Raw genomic sequence first — 26,486 nt, 5'->3', positions numbered from 1 at the left:
TAATTGATGAGACTGTCTTTTAAGACATGTTTTACGCTTGGTAAAACACTGAGGTTAAAGTTGGGTTGTTATTTTAGAAATATGTCTTTTGAAGCTAGAAAGAAACTTGTACTTGCAACTGTAATGCCTGTTTTAGATTACAGGAATGCCATCTACATGCATGTTTCTTGTCAGTCCTTACATTCTCTGGACACTGTTTACCATGGTGCAATAAGGTTAATTACCAATTGTAATAATAATAATAATACTAATAATAGATTTTATTTGAGGGGCACCTTTGAAGACACCCAAGGACATCGTACATGAGAAATAGGCCTACAAAGAGTGAAGTGCAATACATAGACATAAGACATTTCCTCAACATCATGTAGGGCACTAGCCTATTGACCAAAAGGTGTTTATACATGCCATGCCTGATCTGACAGCATAGTCATACGTAAGGGTAATTGTTGCCTCTGTATCTACTGCATGATTATTCATCACATTACAGTTTTTCTCAGTTGCTTGAACACTATAACCAGGCATTTGAACAAAACATTTCAAAACCATAACGCCAGTTTTTCAAAAAGCACACCCATTTCACTAAACTATAAACATTATTCCCTGAGTCAGATTCGTTGAACTGTTACTGCAAAACTCTACACACAAATCCCTTAATTTCTCCTTACCTACACCATGTAGTCATTTAGAAAGCACAGCATTCAATATTGCTCACTCAAGTCAGCACAGCTGAAGCTCAATTAGTACACAATTACCCAGGTGGAAACACTACGAGTCAAGATTGATCACACACCAATCAGAACATTCAATAGATAGATAACATGGCCAGAGTCAGTTAATGGAGTTTTGGAACAATAGATCCACAGAGAAATGACAGTCGAGGAGGGAGAGGGAGAGGAAGAGGACATGGTCGAGGAGGAGGAGGAGGAGGAGAAGGACGTGGTGAAGGAGAAGGAGGAGGACGAGGACGTGGTGAAGGAGGAAGGCGAGGAGGGAGAGGAGGAAGACGTGGTGAAGGACGAGGTAGAAGAGGAGTAAGGGCAAGGAGACAAGTCTCGGATGAAATTCGAGCCACTTTAGTGGACCATGTTCTTGTCCCTGAGGGAGGCTAGGCAACGAGTCCAGCCTAATGTGAGTCGCTTCACCGTCACCTCCATCATCAGAACTTTCAGGGAGGAAAACAGGTAGGTGTACTTACAGTACGACTGCTGTGTACAGTAACTTTTGAGTGCTGTATTCTGTGCTTTGCCATCACATGCACTGTTGTACTATGCTTCTTTAATACTAAATAAATCCATCAAATGTACAGTAATGCGTGCTTCTATTTTTGTAGGATACAGAGACGACCATCTGGTGGTGGGAGGCTAAGGCTTTTGTCAGAGGAGCAAGAGAGGGAGCTTGTAAACATGGTCATTGCCAATAATGTAATCCGCCTGCGAGAGATTCAAAGGAGAGTGATTGAGGATAATCCATCAGCCTTTCCACAATTGATCGCATCCTCCGAAAGCATCGGTTCCGGATGAAACAGGTGTACAGGGTAAAAGAGTGGAATATGTTCAGGTATGACTTTTGATATTGTATGAAGTATTGTGCACCATCACAGTATAGCAGTTTATGTTGCCATTTGTTCCCTCTTGAACTGTGTTTCAGGGTAGTGATATACACTATTGTGTTTTGATGTGTTTTGCAGAGAATCTTTGAGTTTGAAGGCTGGCCTGTTCCACCTGAAATTATCTTTGTGGATGAGGCTGGTTTCAACCTCACCAAAAGAAGGAGATGTAGGAGGAATATAATCGGCCATCAGGCTATTGTAAATGTCCCTGGTCAGCGTGCAGGGAATGTCACGATGTGCGCAGCCATCAGCCAACGAGGGGTCCTCCATGCCAGTCTAGGACCCATAATACTATGCTCCTTCTTGCATTCCTTGACGGTCTAAGAGAGCATATGTTCCAGCTGGACCACAGGGAACCAGCACAACCAGAGCACCCTCACTATGTTGTTGTTTGGGATAACGTCAGTTTCCATCGCGCTGCTCTGGTTCGTGACTGGTTTACCGATAACCCAATATTTTCCAACCTCTTTCTGCCTGCATACTCTCCATTTCTTAACCCAAAAGAGGAGTTTTTTTCGGCATGATGGTGGAAAGTGTATGACCGAGAAGCCTGCCTAGACATATCAGTAGATGCGTGCCAGGGGTGGATCAGGTATGCAAGAGGATTTTACCCCCGCTGCCTGGCTAGGGCCAATATAACCTGTGATGTGGACGAGATTCTCTGGCCTGACCCAGAGCAAAGACAGGATGCTGATGCAGAATATATATATATATTTTTTTTTTTTAATGTGTAGCACTGTAATACAGTAATGAATAAAATGTGCCAATGTAACCATTGGTTGTGTCTTGTGTTCATCTGAAAAGGTTTGTGGCAACAAAACTTAACAGTTTTGGAAATGTTGTTTTGAATATATTACACCATTGTGTAAAACTAAGTTTTAGTGTGTATGTTGTGACAGCTTGTGTGTCCAGTCTGAGGTCAAAGTTTGGTTTTTCAACAAGAGTTAATGGTTTTGATATAGTGCTTCATTTTGACCTGAAAATAGGATGTTTGGTGAATTGGGTGAGACGTTATGGATTTGTGTTTACTGTTTTGAGAATACGAGGCATAGGTTCAAGAAATATCTTTAAGCAATCGAGAAAAACTGTAAAAATATTTACAAAGTGACTAAGACCTCCATATCATCCCTGACATCAACACCACTTTATGCTATCATTATTATTGGTTCCCTGGAGCCATTGACAGGAAATAATATCACAATACTTTCAGACTTGATACTTTCAACCTCTTATATACAGTGGATATAAAAAGTCTACACACCCCTGTGAATATGCCAGGTTTTTGTGATGTAAAAGAATGAGACAATCATGTCAGAACTTTTTTCACTTTTAATGTGACCTATAATGTGAACAATTCAACTGAAAAACAAACGGAAATCTTCGTGGGGGAAAAATGAAAAACTCACAATAACCTGGTTGCATAAGTGTGCACACCCTTAAACTAATACTTTGTTGAAGCACCTTTTGATTTTATTAGAGCAGTCAGCCTTTTTGGCTAGGTATTTAACAGGGGTGTGTAGAATTTTTATATCCACTGTATTCAAAATCAAACCGTCTGAGCTGCTATCTACTTGGCAATACAATTATTTTGGGTTCTGATCTGATTACCACACCTGCTAGGCACCATACCCAACTACCTCTTGCCTTATATGGTGAGCAACTATGCATCTTATCCAACTTTAAATACATATTACCTCCTTATGTGTAACTTGTTAACCTCTTGCCTACTCCACTGTACACATTGGCCCTCATTTATCATTCTTGCGTAGAAACGGCCGTATATGTTGGCGTAAGATTTTGCTTACACTCCTCTCACCGCCTGATTTATCAAGCTGTGCGTACCTTTAAAATCCAGGTGTACGCAATACCTGCCCTTGATAAATGCCGCGGATGAAAACGATCGTCATTAGAATAACACGCCCCTATATATTAAAGTCTCCGCTTCCCCCACGCCCTCATTTTACGCCATGGACACACGGAAGACGGCAAAAAAGAGAAACTTCTCTAACGTGGAGATTGAGACGATCACCAGGGGCGGTAGAAAGAAATACAATTGTTTTATTTGGCAGTTTAAAAAGCGGAATAAAAGATGATGATGTGATGTGGAGTACCATTCATTCACATTAATAATTGCATGACAATTTGTAATATTCGTCTTATTATTTTATGATATTTATTATTAATGACGTTTATTGTTATTTAGAAGAAGAATGGCGTTATTATTATTATTTAAAAGAAGAAGGATGTCATTATTATTTTGTCAGTCTGAATTATATTTTGGTCATTAAAAGCCTTTTATTACTGAACCCAGTCCGTGCGCCGGGCCTAACCCTGAAACGTCATGTAAAGCGCACAGGCTCGCATCTGAAGGAATACATATAAATCAAATGCTTTGGCAAAGTCACACAAATTAAACATTGAAGTCCATGTTGCACAAAAATAAACACTGAAGTTTGTAATTATTATGTTGTTTTTTTTACAGTGGGTCATAAAATATCATATCTTTTAGTTTGTCAGTGTGTTAGGATATTTATTTCTGCGCATTTCCGCACTAACTCAAAACGTGCGTACACCACCTCCTGAGCTGGCGTAGGATTTGAGAGTGCCATACGCCAACGTCCATATTGATAAATCTCAAAGTCACCGTGGTTTTGGGTGTACGCCAGGTGTACGCTCGAAATTTGGTGTACGCACTTTTGATAAATGAGGGCCATTGTGTTTACTTTTATTGTTTGAGATTGTTTTCATCTTATTCATGTTTAACTAATTGTTTTGTCTTGTTATTGTCATCATTGTAAGTCTGAATTGTTTCTGAATCAATTCTTCTGGTCAAAGGAATGTGAAATTACAGTTTTCTGATGGCTTAGGTAACTATTGGCTATTTTTGCTAAACTCTACACACAAATAAGAATTCCTTTCACCAAATCAGCAAAACATTGTAGTTAATAAACCTTGCTTAACTCTTCAAACCTCAGTAACAATGGTATTTTCGTATCAAACAGTAAACACAAGCCATCACATTAATAAGCACACAATGCGCCAACTACACCCTGATGGCATGAATAAAAAACACATCTGGCTTTTGAGTTCTCTGTGTACAAGGTAGGCTGTGTCAGTTTGAGGTCATACTTTTGTCATAGTTCTGTGAACATACAGGGATCCAAACTTCAAATATCAGTGTTTATTTACACACATCAAAACAAACACAAGTGAAGAGAGAAGAAGAAAAAAAATCAGTCTACATTGTCTCTCTGGGTCCGGCCACAAAATGTCATCTACATCACATGCAATGTCCTCTAGTCCAAGGTACCAGGGGAAAATATCTTCTGAAATGCCGTATCCAGCCCTGACATGATGCCTTGTCAATATCCCCACATGTGTCCTCCATTGCCTATAAAAGGGCTATGCGTTGATGGGGATGATGGTCATAGACCTTCCAGCGCCAGGCAGAGAAGAACTCTTCTATTGGATTCAAGAATGGAGAGTATGCAGGGAGGTTGAGTACAGTGAAGAGTGGGTGATCTGTAAACCAGTTGCGGACCAAAGCAGCCCTATGGAAACTAACATTGTCCCATATGATGACGTATCTGGTCTGCTCTGGTCTCTGAACATTAGTGAGCATGTCATGTAAGGTGTCCAGGAATGTAATGATGTATGAAGTGTTATATGGGCCTAGGGTTGCATGATGGTGAACAACACCATTTTGACTTATAGCTGCAGACATAGTTATGTTACCACCACGTTGTCCTGGGACATTGATTATGGCACAGTGTCCAATAATGTTCCTGCCACGTCTCCTGGTTTTACTGAGGTTAAAACCTGCCTCATCCACAAAAAGCAGCTCATGACCCATGGCATCTGCCTCTAGCTCCATCACTCTCTGGACAAGACAAAACAAATGCAGCACAGCAGGCCCATGCACAGCACTACAGTATGCACTTCCAGATTCAGTACCAAAGATACTATAGCTTACATGCTCATAGTCACATCACAGTTGTTTCACACATTCACTGTTTCTTTCAAAAGCGACTCTGAAGATTTGTTTCAATCGGATTCTGTTGTGGGCAAGTACACAACATAATACAGAAATGCTCACATTGTGTTTGTTTTGGAAGGTGGTGTCATCCTCAATTATCCATCCATCCATCTTCTTCCGCTTATCCGGGGCCGGGTCGCGGGGGCAGCAGTCTAAGCAGGGATGCCCAGACTTCCCTCTCCCCAGACACTTCCTCTAGCTCTTCCGGGGGGACACCGAGGCGTTCCCAGGCCAGCCGGGAGACATAGTCCCTCCAGCGTGTCCTAGGTCTTCCCCGGGGTCTCCTCCCAGGAAGGCGTTCCGGAGGCATCCGAAAAAGATGCCCAAGCCACCTCAGCTGACCCCTCTCGATGTGGAGGAGCAGTGGCTCTACTCTGAGCTCCTCCCGGGTGACCGAGCTTCTCACCCTATCTCTAAGGGATCGCCCAGCCACCCTGCGGAGAAAACTCATTTCGGCCGCCTGTATCCGGGATCTTGTCCTTTCGGTCATGACCCAAAGCTCATGACCATAGGTGAGAGTAGGAACGTAGATTGACTGGTAAATCGAGAGCTTCGCCTTGCGGCTCAGCTCTTTCTTCACCACGACAGACCGATACATCGACTGCATTACTGCAGAAGCTGCACCGATCCGTCTGTCAATCTCCCGTTCCATCCTTCCCTCACTCGTGAACAAGACCCCTAGATACTTAAACTCCTCCACTTGAGGCAGGCACTCTCCACCAACCTGAAGTGGGCAAGCCACCCTTTTCCGACTGAGGACCATGGCCTCGGATTTGGAGGTACTGATTTTCATCCCCACCGCTTCACACTCGGCTGCAAACCGTCCCAGTGCATGCTGAAGGTCCTGGTTAGAAGGGGCCAACACGACAACATCATCTGCAAAGAGCAGAGACGAAATCGTGTGGTCCCCAAACCTGACACCCTCCGGCCCCTGGCTGCGCCTAGAAATTCTGTCCATAAAAATTACAAACAGAACCGGTGACAAAGGGCAGCCCTGCCGGAGTCCAACATGCACTGGGAACAAGTCTGACTTACTGCCGGCAATGCGGACCAAGCTCCTGCTTCGGTTGTATAGGGACCTGACAGCCCTTAGCAAAGGACCCAGGACCCCATATTCCCCAAGCACCCTCCACAAGATGCCGCGAGGTACACAGTCGAATGCCTTCTCCAAATCCACAAAACACATGTGGATTGGTTGGGCAAACTCCCATGAACCCTCCAACACCCCGTAGAGGGTATAGAGCTGGTCCAGTGTTCCACGGCCCGGACGAAAACCACACTGTTCCTCCTGAATCCGAGGTTCTACTATCGGCCGTATTCTCCTCTCCAGAACCCTGGCATAGACTTTCCCGGGCAGGCTGAGAAGTGTGATCCCCCTATAGTTGGAACACACCCTCCGGTCCCCCTTCTTAAAAAGAGGGACCACCACCCCGGTCTGCCATCCCAGAGGCACTGTCCCCGACCGCCACGCGATGTTGCACAGGCGTGTCAACCAAGACAGCCCCACAACATCCAGAGACTTGAGGTACTCAGGGCGGATCTCATCCACCCCCGGTGCCTTGCCACCGAGGAGTTTCTTGACCACCTCAGTGACTTCAGCCCGGGTGATGGACGAGTCCACCTCTGAGCCCTCATCCTCTGCTTCCTCAATGGAAGAAGTGACAGCGGGATTGAGGAGATCCTCGAAGTACTCCTTCCACCGCCCAACGACATCCTCAGTTGAGGTCAACAGCTGCCCACCTCTACTGTAAACAGCGTTGGTAGGGCACTGTTTCCCTCTCCTGAGGCGCCGGATGGTTTGCCAGAATCTCTTCGAGGCCAGCCGATAGTCCTTCTCCATGGCCTCACCGAACTCCTCCCAGGCCCGAGTTTTTGCCTCCACAACCACCCGGGCTGCAGCCCGCTTGGCCTGTCGGTACCCGTCAGCTGCCTCAGGAGTCCCACAAGCCAACCAGGCCTGATAGGACTCCTTCTTCAGCTTGACGGCATCCCTTACTTCCGGTGTCCACCACCGGGTTCGGGGATTGCCGCCTCGACAGGCACCGGAGACCTTACGGCCACAGCTCCGAGCGGCCGCTTCGACAATGGCGGTGGAGAACATGGTCCACTCGGACTCAATATCTCCAACCTCCCTCGGGATCCAGTCGAAGCTCTGCCGGAGGTGGGAGTTAAAGATCTCTCTGACAGGAGACTCGGCCAGACGTTCCCAGCAGACCCTTACAGTACGCTTGGGCCTGCCGAGTCTGTCCAGCTTCCTCCCCCGCCATCGGATCCAACTCACCACCAGGTGGTGATCAGTTGACAGCTCCGCCCCTCTCTTCACCCGAGTGTCCAAGACATACGGCCGCAGGTCAGATGAGACGACAACAAAGTCAATCATCGACCTGCGGCCTAGGGTGTCCTGGTGCCACGTGCACTGATGGACACCCTTATGCTTGAACATGGTGTTCGTTATGGACAAACTGTGACTAGCACAGAAGTCCAATAACTGAACACCACTCGGGTTCAGATCAGGGGGGCCGTTCCTCCCAATCACGCCCCTCCAGGTGTCACTGTCGTTGCCCACGTGGGCGTTGAAGTCCCCCAGTAGAACAATAGAGTCCCCAGTCGGAGCACTTTCCAGCACCCCTCCCAGAGACTCCAAGAAGGTCGGGTACTCTGCACTGCCGTTCGGCCCGTAGGCACAAACAACAGTGAGAGACCTATCCCCGACCCGTAGGCGCAGGGAAACGACCCTCTCGTTCACCGGGGTAAACTCCAACACATGGCGGCAGAGCTGGGGAGCTATGAGCAAACCCACACCAGCCCGCCGCCTCTCACCATGGGCAACTCCAGAGTGGTGAAGAGTCCATCCTCTCTCAAGGAGTGTGGTTCCAGAGCCCAAGCCGTGCGTAGAGGTGATCCCGACTACCTCTAATCGGAACCTCTCAACCTCACGCACTAACTCAGGCTCCTTCCCCGCCAGCGAGGTGACATTCCACGTCCCTAGAGCCAGTTTCCGTGTCCAGAGATCGGGTTGTCTAGGCCCCTGCCTTCGACTGCCGCCCGATCCTCTTTGCACCGGCCCCTTATGGTCCCTCCTGTGGGTGGTGAGCCCACGGGAGGGCGGCCCCACGTCACCCGTTCGGGCTGAGCCCGGCCGGGCCCCATGGGGGAAGGCCCGGCCACCAGGCGCTCGCATTCGAGCCCCAACCCCGGGCCTGGCTCCGGGGTGGGGCCCCGGCTGCGCCATACCGGGCGACGTCACGGTACTCAAAATTTTATTCTTCATTAAGGGGTTTTGAACCGCTCTTAGTCTGACCCGTCGCCTAAGACCTGTTTGCCTTGGGAGACCCTACCAGGGGCATATAGCCCCAGACAACATAGCTCCTAGGGTCACTCGGGTACTCAAACCCCTCCACCACGTTAAGGTGGCAGTTCTAATCCTCAATTATGCGCTGTTGTATTTCTCGTAGCCTTATGGAATTATTTGCAATCACCATATTGACTATATATTTCTTCCTCTTCTTACCCTTCCTCTTCCCCCTCCTCCTCCTCCTCTTGCGCCTCCTTGTCCTCTTCCTCTAACTTCACCCTCCTTTTCCTTGTCATCCTCTCCCTCTCGCTTATTCACCTCCGCGTCCTCTGCCTCCTCCTCTTCCTCCTACTTGTTCACCTCCACGTCCTCTTCCTCTGCCTCCTCTAATTCTCACTCTTCTCACTCTTCCTGCTCCCTCCATTGTACTCCACACGGACTGCTCACCTGTGGCTTCTTTATAGTGCTTAGGCTGATTGCAAAGTGAACTAATGATCTAAAACAGTTTTCACATGTGACAGTGTGCCAGACAGTTGGCAAAATAGTGTAAATAATAGCCATACATGTGTATAGTTTTACTAGGAGTGTGTTGATCATTTGGAAAATGAGTGTAAAGCAGTGAATTGTGTTTACAGTTCCGCAAAATGAGTGTTGTGCAGTGGATTGTACCTACAGTTTTGCAAAGTGTGTGTTACAAAATTGCAAACTGAGTGCAAAGGAGTGTTTGTTCTTTTAGTTTTGCCAACTCAGTGTGTGGTTTTGCTATAAATATGACAATCACGGTTAGGGTTTAAGCGTTCAGAAAAAACTGTAATAAGCAGGTAATAATTGTTCAAGGTTCAAGGTAACTTTATTATCCCCAAGGGGCAATTTAGATTGCAGCCAGCAGTAACACATACATATCAACAATGAACACAAACCACACTTTAAATTAAACTAAATTTACATTTACAGGGCGATATTAACAATAGTGATCACAGTCGGGATAAATTACCTTTTTAATCTGTTTGTTCTACATCGCGGCACTGTATCTACGCCCAGATGGCAGCATCATAAATTCATCCCACAAGGGATGACTATGATCAGCCAGGATGGCTCTCGCTTTCTTCAAGGATCTGACCTTATACAGGTCATGTAGGTCATTTAAGCATCTGCCAACAATTTTGATGCACAGTTTAACAATACCTTGCATGCAATTTTTCTGTTTAATAGACAGTGACCCATGCCAACAGATAAAAGAAAAAGTGAGAACAGATTCAATAAAACAAAAATAAAACATTTCCATAAAAACAGTGTCAACATTAAAACTCCGAAGCTTACAAAGAAAGTGCATGCGTTGATGTGCTTTTTTACACACAGCATCAACCTGGGACTCAAAGCACAGTTTACTGTCAATTACAGTCCCAAGATATTTGTACTGCTGTACTAGTTCAACTGACTGGTTGTCCAGCAAAACAGGGGAAATAACAGTGTGATTTCTTTTAAAATCAATGCACATTTCTTTCGTTTTTTCCACATTAATCGTTTTCCGTCAAAATATGAGGAAACCCATATTATATTACACATGACGATATTATATTGTCAAGTATCATGATATTTAAGGATTATTACCCAAACAGAAAGCTAGAATTAACACCTGTCATCACACACTTCAGCAACTTCCAAGGAGAAAATGTCAACAGTTTATGTTTATTAGTGTATTTTTACTTTTTAACGAACTGAATGTTTATCTGTCTTCATAAAAATACAGTTCCCATAAGGTTATGAAATAACAACTCCTTATCTATTTTTTATAGTTAATGTTTAATGGTGTATGTTTACTTATACAAAATGATTAAACCTCTGACTGAATATTTATCTGTGTGTGTCTTCATAAAAAGGTTAATTTAAGTTCAAATCCTTTGAGCCTTCTGACTGAAATCAATGATTTTCTAAATGCTGTTAACCACAATAGATTGTTTTGTCTTTGGTCTTATTAATAGTGTTTTGTTCATGCTACAGATAATGCCTTAGTTCACTAGAAAGCCCTCAATGTCTCTTCCAAGTCAAAGGGGGTGCCAAACCGAGTGTATTATTTTGCACGTAGGTTCTTCTCTGATGACTCTGAGACTTTGCCTTCACATTACTTTTATAGCGGTCTGTTGTCTTTAGCTACCTCACCTCCACTGCACTGTACATGTATAAAGTCGTGATTAACTGTATAACATTAACCAGTTACTTACTTTGAAGGGAAGTAACATGAGTCCTATTTGTTTTCTGAAACAATAGTCTTAGACTGAAATAATTTGTTATCCTGAACAGTTTTTAGTCTACTCTTCAAAACTCAATGGATCGGACAAATCACATTTCCAATATACCACAGGGGGCAAATGTAATGCATGTATGAAATGGAGAAAAATGTATCTTCTAAGAAATAGACACATTTTGCATATTGGGGATAGACCTAGTGTTCCTTCCATTTGTTTATGCTGTTTTCAGACTGATTAAAAATGCTTAAAAATTATCAATTCAACCTCAGTCTTGGGAAGCCATTGTGTCAACTTAGTTAGCCATCTACCAAAGGGAGAATTCAAAGATATTTGGACATTTGATGCGGTAGACATAGGGGGGACTGGGGCAGAACAGGAACCACCAGCCCTCAAATGTAGTTTTAAAAATTCTGGAACGTTTTTGACAACTTATACATCACTGAAAGACATCCAATTGCTCTATCACTTGCCTTAGGCTTTCTAACTGACCTTGTTTTTTCGGAGTCGACGTGCTCATGAGCACCAAAACATTTGGGCCTCCACTTAATGTGGGGGCTGTGGGACTCTCTGGTACGGAGCGAACCTAAAGGTCCCTCCGGGTGAAATGCCCACATCATATTTTTGACCTTGGCCTCAGCTACAATGTGTCCTTCTAGCCACAAGATGTCACTTTAGCTCACCGGAAAGCCCTCAGTGTTTCTTTGAAGTTTGAACCTCTGAGAAATATCCTGATATTTGAGTATGGTAAAATTAAAATAACTGTATATTTACAGTTGTTTCTGATGGCTTAGGCAAATTGTTTGTATCTATTGCCTATTTTTGCAAAACTCTAAACACAAATAAGAAAACTTTCAACAAATCAGCAAAACATTGTAGTTCTCTTGCAAAAGCTAATAAACCTCGCTTAACTCTTCAAACCTCCGTAACAATGGTATTTTCGTATCAAACAGTTAACACAAGCCATCACATTAATAAGCATGCAATGCGCCAACTACACACTGATGGCATGAGTAAAAAACCCATCTGGCTTTTGAGTTCTCTGTGTACAAGGTAGGCTATGTCAGTTTGAGGTCATACTTTTTTCATAGTTCTGTAAACATACAGGGATCCAAACTTCAAGTATCAGTGTTTTTTTACACACATAAAAACAAACACAAGTGTTTTTTTCCATGTAAAAACACACAATAGTAATTTCACTGAGAAGAAAAAAAAATCAGTCTACATTGTCTCTCTGGATCTACATCACATGCAATGTCTTCTAGTCCAAGGTACCAGGGTAAAATATCTTCTGGATTGCCATATCCAGCCCTGACATGATGCCTGGTCAATATCCCCACATGCCTCCTCCATTGCCTGTAAAAGGGCTATGTGTTGATGGGGATGATGGTCATAGACCTTCCAGCGCCAGGCAGAGAAGAACTCTTCTATTGGATTCAAGAATGGAGAGTATGCAGGGAGGTTGAGTACAGTGAAGAGTGGGTGATCTGTAAACCAGTTGCGGACCAAAGCAGCCCTATGGAAACTAACATTGTCCCATATGATGACGTATCTGGTCTGCTCTGGTCTCTGAACATTATTGAGCATGTCATGTAAGGTGTCCAGGAATGTAATGATGTGTGCAGTGTTATATGGGCCTAGGGTTGCATAATGGTGAACAACACCATTTTGACTTATAGCTGCACACATAGTTATGTTACCACCACGTTGTCCTGGGACATTGATGATGGCACAGTGTCCAATAATGTTCCTGCCACGTCTGTTTGTTTTACAGTATTTCTGAATTGCTAGAACACTAAAATTGCAAGTGTACAAATTTTTTTTTTGATTGAATCACACAGTTTGCAGAACTTTAAACACTTCTCATGTGGTTAGACACAACTAGCAAATCGGAATCACTCTTTGTGCAAAACTGTAAACACATTGTCATACACAAAGCACATGCAGCATTGTGATGCACTTCAACTCAAAATGGCACAACACAGCCCCCAAAAGTGAAACACAAACAACACACTGTTGTCATCGGTAACACACAAGCACTCAAAATTGAACACACCTGTTTCAAATCAGTAATGTGTTGCACCTAATCCGTAATCAGGGTATAAAGCCATGTCAAATCCAAATGGCATGTGTGATTATCACAATGGAGGGCAAGAGAAAAGGAGGAAGTGGAAGTGGAAGAGGAGGAGGAGAAGGAATAGACAGAGGAGGGGGAGGAAGAGACAGAGGAGGAGGAGGAAGAGACAGAGGAGGAGGAGGAAGAGACAGAGGAGGAAGAGACAGAGGAGAAGGAAGAGACAGAGGAGGAGAAGGAAGAGACAGAGGAGGAGGAGGAAGAGACAGAGGAGGAGGAGGAAGAGACAGAGGAGGAGGAGGAAGAGACAGAGGAGAAGGAAGAAACAGAGAAGAAGGAAGAGACAGGCGAGGAGGAGGAAAAGACAGAGGAGGAGGAGGAAGAGACAGAGGAGAAGGAGGAAGAGACAGAGGAGAAGAAAGAGACAGAGGAGGAGGAGGAGGAAGAGACAGAGGAGGAGGAGGAAGAGACAGAGGAGAAGGAAGAGACAGAGGAGAAGGAAGAGACAGGCGAGGAGGAGGAAGAGACAGAGGAGAAGGAAGAGACAGGGGGGGAGGAGGAAGAGACAGAAGAGAAGAAAGAGACAGAGGAGGAGAAGGAAGAGACAGAGGAGGAGGAGAAAGAGACAGAGGAGGACGAGGAAGAGACAGAGGAGGAGGAGGAAGAGACAGAGGAGGAGGAAGAGACAGAGGAGAAGGAGGAAGAGACAGAGAAGGAAGAGACAGAGGAGGAGAAGGAAGAGACAGGGGAAGAGGAGGAAGAGACAGAGGAGGAGGAGGAAGAGACAGAGGAGAAGGAGGAAGAGACAGAGGAGAAGGAAGAGACAGAGGAGGAGAAGGAAGAGACAGAGGAGGAGGAAGAGACAGAGGAGGAGGAGGAAGAGACAGAGGAGAAGGAAGAGACAGAGGAGAAGGAGGAAGAGACAGAGGAGAAGAAAGAGACAGAGGAGGAGAAGGAAGAGACAGAGGAGGAGGAGAAAGAGACAGAGGAGGAGGAGGAAGAGACAGAGGAGGAGGAGGAAGAGACAGAGGAGGAGGAAGAGACAGAGGAGGAGGAGGAAGAGACAGAGGAGAAAGAGACAGAGGAGAAGGAGAAAGAGACAGAGGAGGAGGAGGAAGAGACAGAGGAGGGGGAGGAAGAGACAGAGGAGGAGGAGGAAGAGACAGAGGAGGAGGAGGAATGAGACAGAGGAGGAAGAGACAGAGGAGAAGGAAGAGACAGAGGAGGAGAAGGAAGAGACAGAGGAGAAGGAAGAGACAGAGGAGGAGGAGGAAGAGACAGATGAGAAGAAAGAGACAGGAGGAGGAGGAAGAGACAGAGGAGGAGGAGGAAGAGACAGAGGAGAAGGAGGAAGAGACAGAGGAGAAGAAAGAGACAGAGGAGGAGGAGGAGGAAGAGACAGAGGAGGAGGAGGAAGAGACAGAGGAGAAGGAAGAGACAGAGGAGAAGGAAGAGACAGGCGAGGAGGAGGAAGAGACAGAGGAGAACGAAGAGACAGGGGGGGAGGAGGAAGAGACAGAAGAGAAGAAAGAGACAGAGGAGGAGAAGGAAGAGACAGAGGAGGAGGAGGAAGAGACAGAGGAGAAGAAAGAGACAGAGGAGGAGGAGGAAGAGACAGAGGAGGAGGAGGAAGAGACAGAGGAGAAGAAAGAGACAGAGGAGGAGGAGGAAGAGACAGAGGAGGAGGAGAAAGAGACAGAGGAGGAGGAGGAAGAGACAGGGGAGAAGAAAGAGACAGAGGAGGAGGAGGAAGAGACAGAGGAGAAGAAAGAGACAGAGGAGGAGGAGGAAGAGACAGAGGAGAAGGAAGAGACAGAGGAGAAGGAAGAGACAGAGGAGGAGAAAGAGACAGAGGAGGAGGAGGAAGAGACAGGGGAGAAGGAAGAGACAGAGGAGAAGGAAGAGACAGAGGAGAAGGAAGAGACAGAGGAGGAGAAAGAGACAGGGGAGGAGGAGGAAGAGACAGAGGAGGAGGAGGAAGAGACAGAGGAGGAGGAGGAAGAGACAGAAGAGAAGGAGGAAGAGACTGAGGAGAAGGAAGAGACAGAGGAGGAGAAGGAAGAGACAGAGGAGGAGGAGAAAGAGACAGAGGAGGGGGAGGAAGAGACAGAGGAGGAGGAGGAAGAGACAGAGGAGGAGGAGGAAGAGACAGAGGAGAAGGAAGAGACAGATGAGGAGGAGGAAGAGACAGAGGAGGAGGAGAAAGAGACAGAGGAGGAGGAGGAAGAGACAGGGGAGGAGGAGGAAGAGACAGAGGAGGAGGAGGAAGAGACAGAGGAGGAGAAGGAAGAGACAGAGGAGGAGGAGAAAGAGACAGAGGAGGAGGAGACAGAGGAGAAGGAAGAGACAGAGGAGGAGAAGGAAGAGACAGAGGAGAAGGAAGAGACAGAGGAGGAGGAGGAAGAGACAGAGGAGAAGGAGGAAGAGACAGAGGAGAAGGAGGAAGAGACAGAGGAGAAGAAAGAGACAGAGGAGAAGGAGGAAGAGACAGAGGAGAAGAAAGAGACAGAGGAGGAGGAGGAAGAGACAGAGGAGGAGGAAGAGACAGAGGAGGAGGAGGAAGAGACAGAGGAGAAGAAAGAGACAGAGGAGGAGGAGGAAGAGACAGAGGAGAAGGAGGAAGAGACAGAGGAGGAGAAGGAAGAGACAGAGGAGAAGGAAGAGACAGAGGAGAAGGAAGAGACAGTGGAGAAGGAAGGAAGAGACAGGGGGGAGGAGGAAGAGACAGGGGAGGAGGAGGAAGAGACAGATGAAGAGGAGGAAGAGACAGAGGAGGAGGAGGAAGAGACAGAGGAGAAGGAAGAGACAGAGGAGGAGAAGGAAGAGACATAGGAGGAGGAGAAAGAGACAGAGGAGGAGGAGGAAGAGACAGAGGAGGGGGAGGAAGAGACAGAGGAGAAGGAAGAGACAGAGGAGGAGGAGGAATAGACAGAGTAGGAAGAGACAGAGGAGAAGGAGGAAGAGACAGAGGAGAAGAAAGAGACAGAGGAGGAGGAGGAAGAGACAGAGGAGAAGAAAGAGACAGAGGAGGAGAAGGAAGAGACAGAGGAGAAGGAAGAGACAGAGGAGGAGAAAGAGACAGAGGAGGAGGAGGAAGAGACAGGGGAGAAGGAAGAGACAGAGGAGAAGGAAGAGACAGAGGAGAAGGAAGAGACAGAGGAGGAGAAAGAGACAGGGGAGGAGGAGGAAGAGACAGAGGAGGAGGAGGAAGAGACAGAGGAGGAGGAGGAAGAGACAGAAGAGAAGGAGGAAGAGACTGAGGAGAAGGAAGAGACAGAGGAGGAGAAGGAAGAGACAGAGGAGGAGGAGAAAGAGACAGAGGAGGAGGAGGAAGAGACAGAGGAGGAGGAGGAAGAGACAGAGGAGGAGGAGGAAGAGACAGAGGAGAAGGAAGAGACAGATGAGGAGGAGGAAGAGACAGAGGAGGAGGAGAAAGAGACAGAGGAGGAGGAGGAAGAGACAGGGGAGGAGGAGGAAGAGACAGAGGAGGAGGAAGAGACAGAGGAGAAGGAGGAAGAGACAGAGGAGGAGAAGGAAGAGACAGAGGAGGAGGAATAGACAGAGGAGGAGGAGGAAGAGACAGAGGAGAAGGAAGAGACAGAGGAGAAGGAGGAAGAGACAAAGGAGAAGAAAGAGACAGAGGAGGAGAAGGAAGAGACAGAGGAGGAGGAGGAAGAGACAGAGGAGGAGGAGGAAGAGACAGAGGAGGAGGAAGAGACAGAGGAGAAGGAGGAAGAGACAGAGGAGAAGAAAGAGACAGAGGAGGAGGAGGAAGAGACAGAGGAGGAGGAAGAGACAGAGGAGGAGGAGGAAGAGACAGAGGAGAAGAAAGAGACAGAGGAGGAGGAGGAAGAGACAGAGGAGGAGGAGGAAGAGACAGAGGAGGAGAAGGAAGAGACAGAGGAGAAGGAAGAGACAGAGGAGAAGGAAGAGACAGTGGAGAAGGAAGGAAGAGACAGGGGGGAGGAGGAAGAGACAGGGGAGGAGGAGGAAGAGACAGATGAAGAGGAGGAAGAGACAGAGGAGGAGGAGGAAGAGACAGAGGAGAAGGAAGAGACAGAGGAGGAGAAGGAAGAGACATAGGAGGAGGAGAAAGAGACAGAGGAGGAGGAGGAAGAGACAGAGGAGGGGGAGGAAGAGACAGAGGAGAAGGAAGAGACAGAGGAGGAGGAGGAATAGACAGAGTAGGAAGAGACAGAGGAGAAGGAAGAGACAGAGGAGGAGAAGGAAGAGACAGAGGAGAAGGAAGAGACAGAGGAGGAGGAGGAAGAGACAGAGGAGAAGGAGGAAGAGACAGAGGAGAAGAAACAGACGGAGGAGGAGGAGGAGGAGGAAGAGACAGAGGAGGAGGAGGAAGAGACAGAGGAGAAGGAAGAGACAGAGGAGAAGGAAGAGACAGGCGAGGAGGAGGAAGAGACAGAGGAGAAGGAAGAGACAGGGGGGGAGGAGGAAGAGACAGAAGAGAAGAAAGAGACAGAGGAGGAGAAGGAAGAGACAGAGGAGGAGGAGAAAGAGACAGAGGAGGAGGAGGAAGAGACAGAGGAGGAGGAGGAAGAGACAGAGGAGGAGGAAGAGACAGAGGAGAAGGAGGAAGAGACAGAGAAGGAAGAGACAGAGGAGGAGAAGGAAGAGACAGGGGAAGAGGAGGAAGAGACAGAGGAGGAGGAGGAAGAGACAGAGGAGAAGGAGGAAGAGACAGAGGAGAAGGAAGAGACAGAGGAGGAGAAGGAAGAGACAGAGGAGGAGGAAGAGACAGAGGAGGAGGAGGAAGAGACAGAGGAGAAGGAAGAGACAGAGGAGAAGGAGGAAGAGACAGAGGAGAAGAAAGAGACAGAGGAGGAGAAGGAAGAGACAGAGGAGGAGGAGAAAGAGACAGAGGAGGAGGAGGAAGAGACAGAGGAGGAGGAGGAAGAGACAGAGGAGGAGGAAGAGACAGAGGAGAAGGAGGAAGAGACAGAGGAGAAGAAAGAGACAGAGGAGGAGGAAGAGACAGAGGAGGAGGAAGAGACAGAGGAGAAGAAAGAGACAGAGAAGGAAGAGACAGAGGAGGAGAAGGAAGAGACAGAGGAGGAGGAGGAAGAGACAGAGGAGAAGGAAGAGACAGAGGAGAAGGAGGAAGAGACAGAGGAGAAGAAAGAGACAGAGGAGGAGAAGGAAGAGACAGAGGAGGAGGAGAAAGAGACAGAGGAGGAGGAGGAAGAGACAGAGGAGGAGGAGGAAGAGACAGAGGAGGAGGAAGAGACAGAGGAGAAGGAGGAAGAGACAGAGGAGGAAGAGACAGAGGAGGAGGAGGAAGAGACAGAGGAGAAGGAGAAAGAGACAGAGGAGAAGAAAGAGACAGAGGAGGAGAAGGAAGAGACAGAGGAGGAGGAGAAAGAGACAGAGGAGGAGGAGGAAGAGACAGAGGAGGGGGAGGAAGAGACAGAGGAGGAGGAGGAAGAGACAGAGGAGGAGGAGGAATGAGACAGAGGAGGAAGTGACAGAGGAGAAGGAAGAGACAGAGGAGGAGAAGGAAGAGACAGAGGAGAAGGAAGAGACAGAGGAGGAGGAGGAAGAGACAGATGAGAAGAAAGAGACAGGAGGAGGAGGAAGAGATAGAGGAGAAGGAGGAAGAGACAGAGGAGAAGAAAGAGACAGAGGAGGAGGAGGAGGAAGAGACAGAGGAGGAGGAGGAAGAGACAGAGGAGAAGGAAGAGACAGAGGAGAAGGAAGAGACAGGCGAGGAGGAGGAAGAGACAGAGGAGAAGGAAGAGACAGGGGGGGAGGAGGAAGAGACAGAAGAGAAGAAAGAGACAGAGGAGGAGAAGGAAGAGACAGAGGAGGAGGAGGAAGAGACAGAGGAGAAGAAAGAGACAGAGGAGGAGGAGGAAGAGACAGAGGAGGAGGAGGAAGAGACAGAGGAGAAGAAAGAGACAGAGGAGGAGGAGGAAGAGACAGAGGAGGAGGAGAGAGAGACAGAGGAGGAGGAGGAAGAGACAGAGGAGAAGAAAGAGACAGAGGAGGAGGAGGAAGAGACAGAGGAGAAGGAAGAGACAGAGGAGAAGGAAGAGACAGAGGAGGAGGAGGAAGAGACAGGGGAGAAGGAAGAGACAGAGGAGAAGGAAGAGACAGAGGAGAAGGAAGAGACAGAGGAGGAGAAAGAGACAGGGGAGGAGGAGGAAGAGACAGAGGAGGAGGAGGAAGAGACAGAGGAGGAGGAGGAAGAGACAGAAGAGAAGGAGGAAGAGACTGAGGAGAAGGAAGAGACAGAGGAGGAGAAGGAAGAGACAGAGGAGGAGGAGAAAGAGACAGAGGAGGAGGAGGAAGAGACAGAGGAGGAGGAGGAAGAGACAGAGGAGGAGGAGGAAGAGACAGAGGAGAAGGAAGAGACAGATGAGGAGGAGGAAGAGACAGAGGAGGAGGAGAAAGAGACAGAGGAGGAGGAGGAAGAGACAGGGGAGGAGGAGGAAGAGACAGAGGAGGAGGAGGAAGAGACAGAGGAGAAGGAGGAAGAGACAGAGGAGGAGAAGGAAGAGACAGAGGAGGAGGAATAGACAGAGGAGGAGGAGGAAGAGACAGAGGAGAAGGAAGAGACAGAGGAGAAGGAGGAAGAGACAAAGGAGAAGAAAGAGACAGAGGAGGAGAAGGAAGAGACAGAGGAGGAGGAGGAAGAGACAGAGGAGGAGGAGGAAGAGACAGAGGAGGAGGAAGAGACAGAGGAGAAGGAGGAAGAGACAGAGGAGAAGAAAGAGACAGAGGAGGAGGAGGAAGAGACAGAGGAGGAGGAAGAGACAGAGGAGGAGGAGGAAGAGACAGAGGAGAAGAAAGAGACAGAGGAGGAGGAGGAAGAGACAGAGGAGGAGGAGGAAGAGACAGAGGAGGAGAAGGAAGAGACAGAGGAGAAGGAAGAGACAGTGGAGAAGGAAGGAAGAGACAGGGGGGAGGAGGAAGAGACAGGGGAGGAGGAGGAAGAGACAGATGAGGAGGAGGAAGAGACAGAGGAGGAGGAGGAAGAGACAGAGGAGAAGGAAGAGACAGAGGAGGAGAAGGAAGAGACAGAGGAGGAGGAGAAAGAGACAGAGGAGGAGGAGGAAGAGACAGAGGAGGGGGAGGAAGAGACAGAGGAGAAGGAAGAGACAGAGGAGGAGGAGGAATAGACAGAGTAGGAAGAGACAGAGGAGAAGGAAGAGACAGAGGAGGAGAAGGAAGAGACAGAGGAGAAGGAAGAGACAGAGGAGGAGGAGGAAGAGACAGATGAGAAGAAAGAGACAGAGGAGAAGGAGGAAGAGACAGAGGAGGAGGAAGAGACAGAGGAGGAGGAGGAAGAGACAGAGGAGAAGGAGAAAGAGACAGAGGAGAAGAAAGAGACAGAGGAGGAGGAGGAGGAAGAGACAGAGGAGAAGAAAGAGACAGAGGAGGAGTAAGAGACAGAGGAGAAGGAAGAGACAGAGGAGAAGGAAGAGACAGAGGAGGAGGAAGAGACAGAGGAGGAGGAGGAAGAGACAGAGGAGAAGGAAGAGACAGGGGAGGAGGAGGAAGAGACAGGGGAGGAGGAGGAAGAGACAGAGTAGGAGGAGGAAGAGACAGAGGAGAAGGAAGAGACAGAGGAGGAGAAGGAAGAGACAGAGGAGGAGGAGAAAGAGACAGAGGAGGAGGAGGAAGAGACAGAGGAGGAGGAGGAAAGACAGAGGAGGAGAAGGAAGAACAAGAGCCATCATTTCCAATGAAATTAGAGCAACAATCATGTTCTCTACACCATGTTCTGGTTCATGGAATGAGTATGAGGGAAGCAGGACTACGTGTTCAACCAAATATAAGCAGGATCTCTGTGGCCTCCATTGTCAGGACATTCAGAGAACACAACAAGTAAGTGTACTATCATTTGTGGTCCCTCAAACTTACAGTACAGTATGGACAGTCGTGGAACGTCTCAGTAAATTACTTTAACACAACTCTAAAAATTTGACCTTTTCTTGCAGTGATATACTTGTATACTAGTATTTTATGTATTGTGCATATTTGCTGACATTTCAATGCATTAGCCCTGTCTGTACAATTCTAACAAGAGGTTTTATTTGCTAGAATTGAAAGACTGCCACATGCCGGTGGAAGGAGAGGTATGTTCTCACAACAGCAGGAGACATTACTGTCAATATGGTCCTTCAAAATAATCTATTTCGTCTGTGTGAAATACAACAGCAAGTTGAGGAAGACAATGTGAATTTTGAAGGAATCAACAGTGTGAGTCTCAAACAAGCCTACAGAGTACCATTAGAGAGAGAGTCTGAAAGAGTAAAAGAGCTGCGATATCAATATGTACAAGTAAGTAATCATGTCCAGAGATTAAATAGCACTAGTGAGTTACTGTACATCTTTACTGTATTGAATGTAATGCAGCACATGTATACAGAGGCATGAAGCCTGGAATGCTGTGCCATTTACGTTACATAAAAAATTAATCTTTGTTCATTTCTATAGAGAATGTTTCAACTGGATTCCATGGAAAGGCCTTATGAGTGCATCTTCTTGGATGAAGCTGGCTTCAATCTCACCAAGAGGAGAAGGAGAGGCCGCAACATTATTGTCAACGTGCCATTGTAGAGTTGCCAGGACAGCGTGGTGGCAACTTGACCATATGTGCTGCCATCAGCAGCTACGGGGTTATTCACCGCCATGTGACTGTAGGGCCTTACATCACTGCCCATCTTATGAAGTTTCTGTATGCTCTACAGGAAGCACTACAGAGACATGAACAGAGAGGTGATGAGCAGGCAGAGCATCCCATGTATGTGGTAATCTGGGACAATGTGAACTTTCACCGTGGTCCTAGCATTCGTGAGTGGTTTAAAAATAACCCACGTTTTAAAAAATGTGTGCCTCCCACCATACTTGCCCTTCCTTACAGTTTTTTCTGATTGCTCAAGCACATTTTTTGTAACTATTGGCTATTTTTGCAAAACTCTACACACAAACAAGAAAACCTTTCACCCAATTATCAAAACATTGTAGTTCTCTTGCAAAAGCGAACACAGCTAGATTAACTCTTCACACCTTCGTAAAAATGGTGTTTTCGTATCAAACAGTAAACACAAGCCATCATCTGCTAAGCACACAATGTGCCAACTACACACTGATGGTATGAATACAAAACACATCTGGCTTTTGCTTTCTCTGTGTACAGATGTCAATTTGAGGTCATACTTTTGTCATAGTGTCATGTAAACATACAAGGATCCAAACTTCAAGTATTGGTGTTTATTCACACTCATCAAAACCAAGACAAAGTCAGAAAACAAAATAGTAATTTCACAAAAAAAAATTAAAGTAAAAGACAATCAGCCTACATCATGTCGTCTTTCTGGGTCCGGCCACAAAATTTCGTCCACATCGCATGCGATATCCTCCAGTCCAAGGCACCGGGGAAAATATCTCCTTGAATGCCGTATCCAGGCCTGACATGATGCCTGGTCAATATCTCCCCATGCCTCCTCCATTGTCTGTAAAAGGGCTACCTGTTGATGAGGATGACAGTCATACACTTTCCAGTGCCAGGCAGAGAAGAACTCCTCGATGGGATTTACAGTTTTTTTGGATTGCTTAAGCACGATTTTCAAAACAGGGCCCGTGTTTTCAAAACACTACACACAATAAGCACAACCACACACCCAGTTAGCAAAACACTACAGATCCTTTGCATAATTAAACACTCTTGTAAAAACTATACACTTCTGTTTAAAAACCACACTTTGTTACCATATGAAACACACACGTTTCACATTACTATACTCTGTTTGCACGAGTTACACTCTGCTGTGATAAACCTAAAACACTTTTAGCACTTCTACTTCCCTATGATTAGAGTAGGCTACCATCAACAAAGTACAAATATAATGTAAATACACCAAACACTACACAAGACCAATGTTGCAGACTGAAGAAACTCATTTATTTCTCAACACGTTGACATGTTGAGATGTTGACATGGAGATTCATAATACTGTAACAAAATGTCACTTTACTTATTGTACTGTAAGTTTACTGTAAAAAAAAAACTAAAACAAAAAAACTAGACATTGTCTCTTCGCCTAGCTGGATCTGGCCAGAGAATTTCATCAACATCGCAGGCAATGTTGTCATTAGCAAGACACCTTGGAAAGAAACGTCTTGAATGACGAATCCATCCTTGCATCGCTGCTACCTCCATCTGGTCACAGGCCTCCTCCATGGCTTGGATGAGGGGTACCTCAGCCTGGAGACGGAGATCATATACCTTCCACCGCCATGCCGAGAAGAACTCTTCTATAGGGTTGAGGAATTGAGAGTATGGTGGAAGATAGAGGACGGTGAAATGTGGATGTTGCTGAAACCAGTTCTGAACCAGAGCAGAGCGGTGGAAAGACACATTGTCCCAGACAACAATGTATTGCATATATTGATTTGATTTGCTGCTGTTATGTTGTGCAATTGGTCCAAGAATGTAAGTATGAGTGCTGTGTTGTAAGGGCCCATATGGGCATGGCGGTGGAGGACCCCATTCTGTGTAATGGCTGCACAGAGTGTTATATTACCCCCACGTTGCCCTGGGACGTTGACTATAGCCCTGTGGCCAATGATGTTTCTTCCCCTCCTTCGTGTTCTCGTCAGGTTGAACCCAGCCTCATCTATGTAAATGAACTCATGCTGGATCTCCTCTCCATCCATTCGTAAAACTCTCTGAAGATCAGTGTCAGGCAAAATTGTGTAGTTCAGTGTAGATGTAGTATACATATTACAGTACAGTAAAAGATTGAGACAGTATGCAAGATCACACTGCTAAAGTGAATACATACCTCTGCATAATCATGCCGCAGTCGTTTCACCCTTTCGGAATTGCGCTCGAAAGGCACTCGATAAATTTGCTTCATTTGAATACGGTTTTTATTTAGGATGCGTGCCAGTGTTGATGTTGAGACCTGATGGATATTGTTGAAACTGGCGTGGTTATTGACAATGTTAGTTCGGAGCTGATTGAGTGTTATAGCATTGTTGGCCAAAACCATGTTTACTATCTCCCTCTCTTGCTGCTCTGTGAACGTAGGAGGCCTTCCCCCTTGTCGTTCCTGACCCTCAATCCTATGTAGAAAAAAAATAAACAGTATACAATAGTACAGTAATTTCACAGGAAAAGGTAACAGAAGTGCTGATAGTGCATAAAACAGAGTACTGTAAGCAGTTACTGGAACCGTGCAGATGTTTTTGATATGATGATATTCATACAATACCTATTTTCCAGTCGAAATGTTCTTATCACACTTGCCACTGTGTATCGGCTTAGATTTGGCTGTACTCGCAGTCCAGCCTCCCTCAGCGTCAGGCCGTGGTTGACAACGTGGTCAACCAGTGTTGCACGGATCTCATTTGTCAGATTCGGTCCTCTTTGAGCACCTTCTTGTCTTCCTCTTCCTCTACCTCTACCTCCAGCATGGCCTCCATCTCTTCCTCTGTTGATTCCTCTTCCTCCCCTTCCTCCTCCTCCTCCTCCTCCTTGTCCTCCTCCTCGTTCTCCTCCTCGTCTTACTCCTCGTTCTCCTCCTCGTCTTACTCCTCATTCTCCTCGTCTTACTCTTTCTCTGACTCTTTCCATTGTGCTTGAAGACTGATGAACTCACCTGCTGCTTTTTATAGTGCTTATACACCTGATTGGTGTGTCTTCAATTAAGCAAACAAGTGTTTGCACACCTGATGACTGTGTTGAACCAATTGGTTAGACGGTGTGGTAATTTGACAGTCAGTGCTTTGGTATTGCAAGGAAGTGACTTCATGATAGATGTTTGTGTGTAATGTATGTTAAGTGTGTTTAGTGTTTTGCAAATCACTGTGTGTAGAGTTTTGCAACAAGTGTGAAGTTGACAATGTGCTTATAGTTGTGCAAATATGGGCTGATGTTTTGCTTCTTGAGTGTAAGGTTTTGCTAATAGTGTACTTCTTTTAATTTTAGTGTGTAAGCAATCCAAAAAAACTGTAATGAGGTCCTGTGGCCTGACCATGCCCAGAGGCATGATGCTGAGGCAGAATGATTCCAAGACATTGCTTGCTATCAATCTACTGCATATTTTGTTTGTGACTACATTTAAATGTGTGCAGGATTGTGCAAGTACTTCATAATAAATATAATTTCCCCCCTGCTCTGCCCTGAGTGCAGTGTTATGCATTTATATCTGTAGTGTGTAATGACTGCTGTGTAGTGTTTATGCATTAGCTGGATGTGTGTGTTATCTAATAACAGTGTTTGATTTTGGGTAACTATAATATAGTTCTGAAGCAATTGTTTGATATAGCAAGACAAGTCAAAGATTTTGACAGTGTAGCTTAAGTGTGATGATTTGTGTTTAAGATTTTGAGAAAGCGAGAGAAACATTCAAAAACTGTGTTTTAACAATTCAGAAATACTGTAATGCAATTGTAAATCATAAATAAAGTTAGGGTTCTCATTATTAAACTGCAAAATCAAAGTCAGTGAGAGATTCATTCTGCCTCAGCATCATGCCTTTGCAAATGTGCTGAGACCTCGTGCACCACCTCTTACACATAATCTTGTGAAGGCAATTTGCAAATGATGTCTAACTACCTGAATTTCTTTTAGGTTAGGCCACTGAGAATTTGGTTCATGGGGTTTAGTGTTTTAGCAATTCAGAAAAACTGTAATTCTGCCTGAGCATCATGACTCTTCCTTCGTCCACCACCACTTCCACACACTCTTCCTCCTCGTCTACCACCTCTGACACACACTCTTCCTCCTCGTCCACCACCTCTGACACATACTCTTCTCCTGTGCCACCTGTGTCCTCTGAGTTATATTCGCTGCACACATTGATCACATTATTAGAAACATTGTGAACAATTTTGAGTCATTGTGTGTAAACGACGACAACTGTGTTGTAGGTGTGTTTAACATTTGCCACCCGTGTTTACCATTTTGTATCACAAGTGCATCCCACTGCAAAATGTGATTTTGTGAGTGAAAATGTGTTTAGACTTCTGCAAACAGAGTGAATGCAATTTACAAATGGTGTCTAACTACCTGAATTTGTTTAAGGTTTTACCAAAAGCGTAACTGATTTGACAAATGGGTTTAGGCCACTGAGAATTTGGTTCAGAGAATTGGGTTTAGTGTTTTACCAATCCAGAAAAACTGAAAAAGGTGGAGATACCACATTGTTAAATAATTATAGAACTATTTCCAAACTCTCTATTTTAGCAAAAAT

At 46.1% G+C, this 26,486-nt stretch overlaps 1 long non-coding RNA gene across 1 annotated transcript; it reads left to right on the top strand.

Annotated features, from left to right (window-relative positions):
- Nucleotides 1-1,022: 1,022 nt before the first annotated feature.
- Nucleotides 1,023-1,857, top strand: LOC109614924. The gene is made up of 3 exons (XR_002195918.2): nucleotides 1,023-1,184; nucleotides 1,334-1,560; nucleotides 1,691-1,857. It is a non-coding gene; the product is annotated as an uncharacterized LOC109614924 (long non-coding RNA).
- The last annotated feature ends 24,629 nt before the right edge of the window (nucleotides 1,858-26,486 follow it).

The sequence above is a fragment of the Esox lucius genome, chromosome 22, assembly GCF_011004845.1.
Source record: "Esox lucius isolate fEsoLuc1 chromosome 22, fEsoLuc1.pri, whole genome shotgun sequence".
Classification (NCBI taxonomy): Eukaryota; Metazoa; Chordata; class Actinopteri; order Esociformes; family Esocidae; genus Esox; species Esox lucius.
This window is presented reverse-complemented; position numbering and strand designations above follow the sequence as displayed.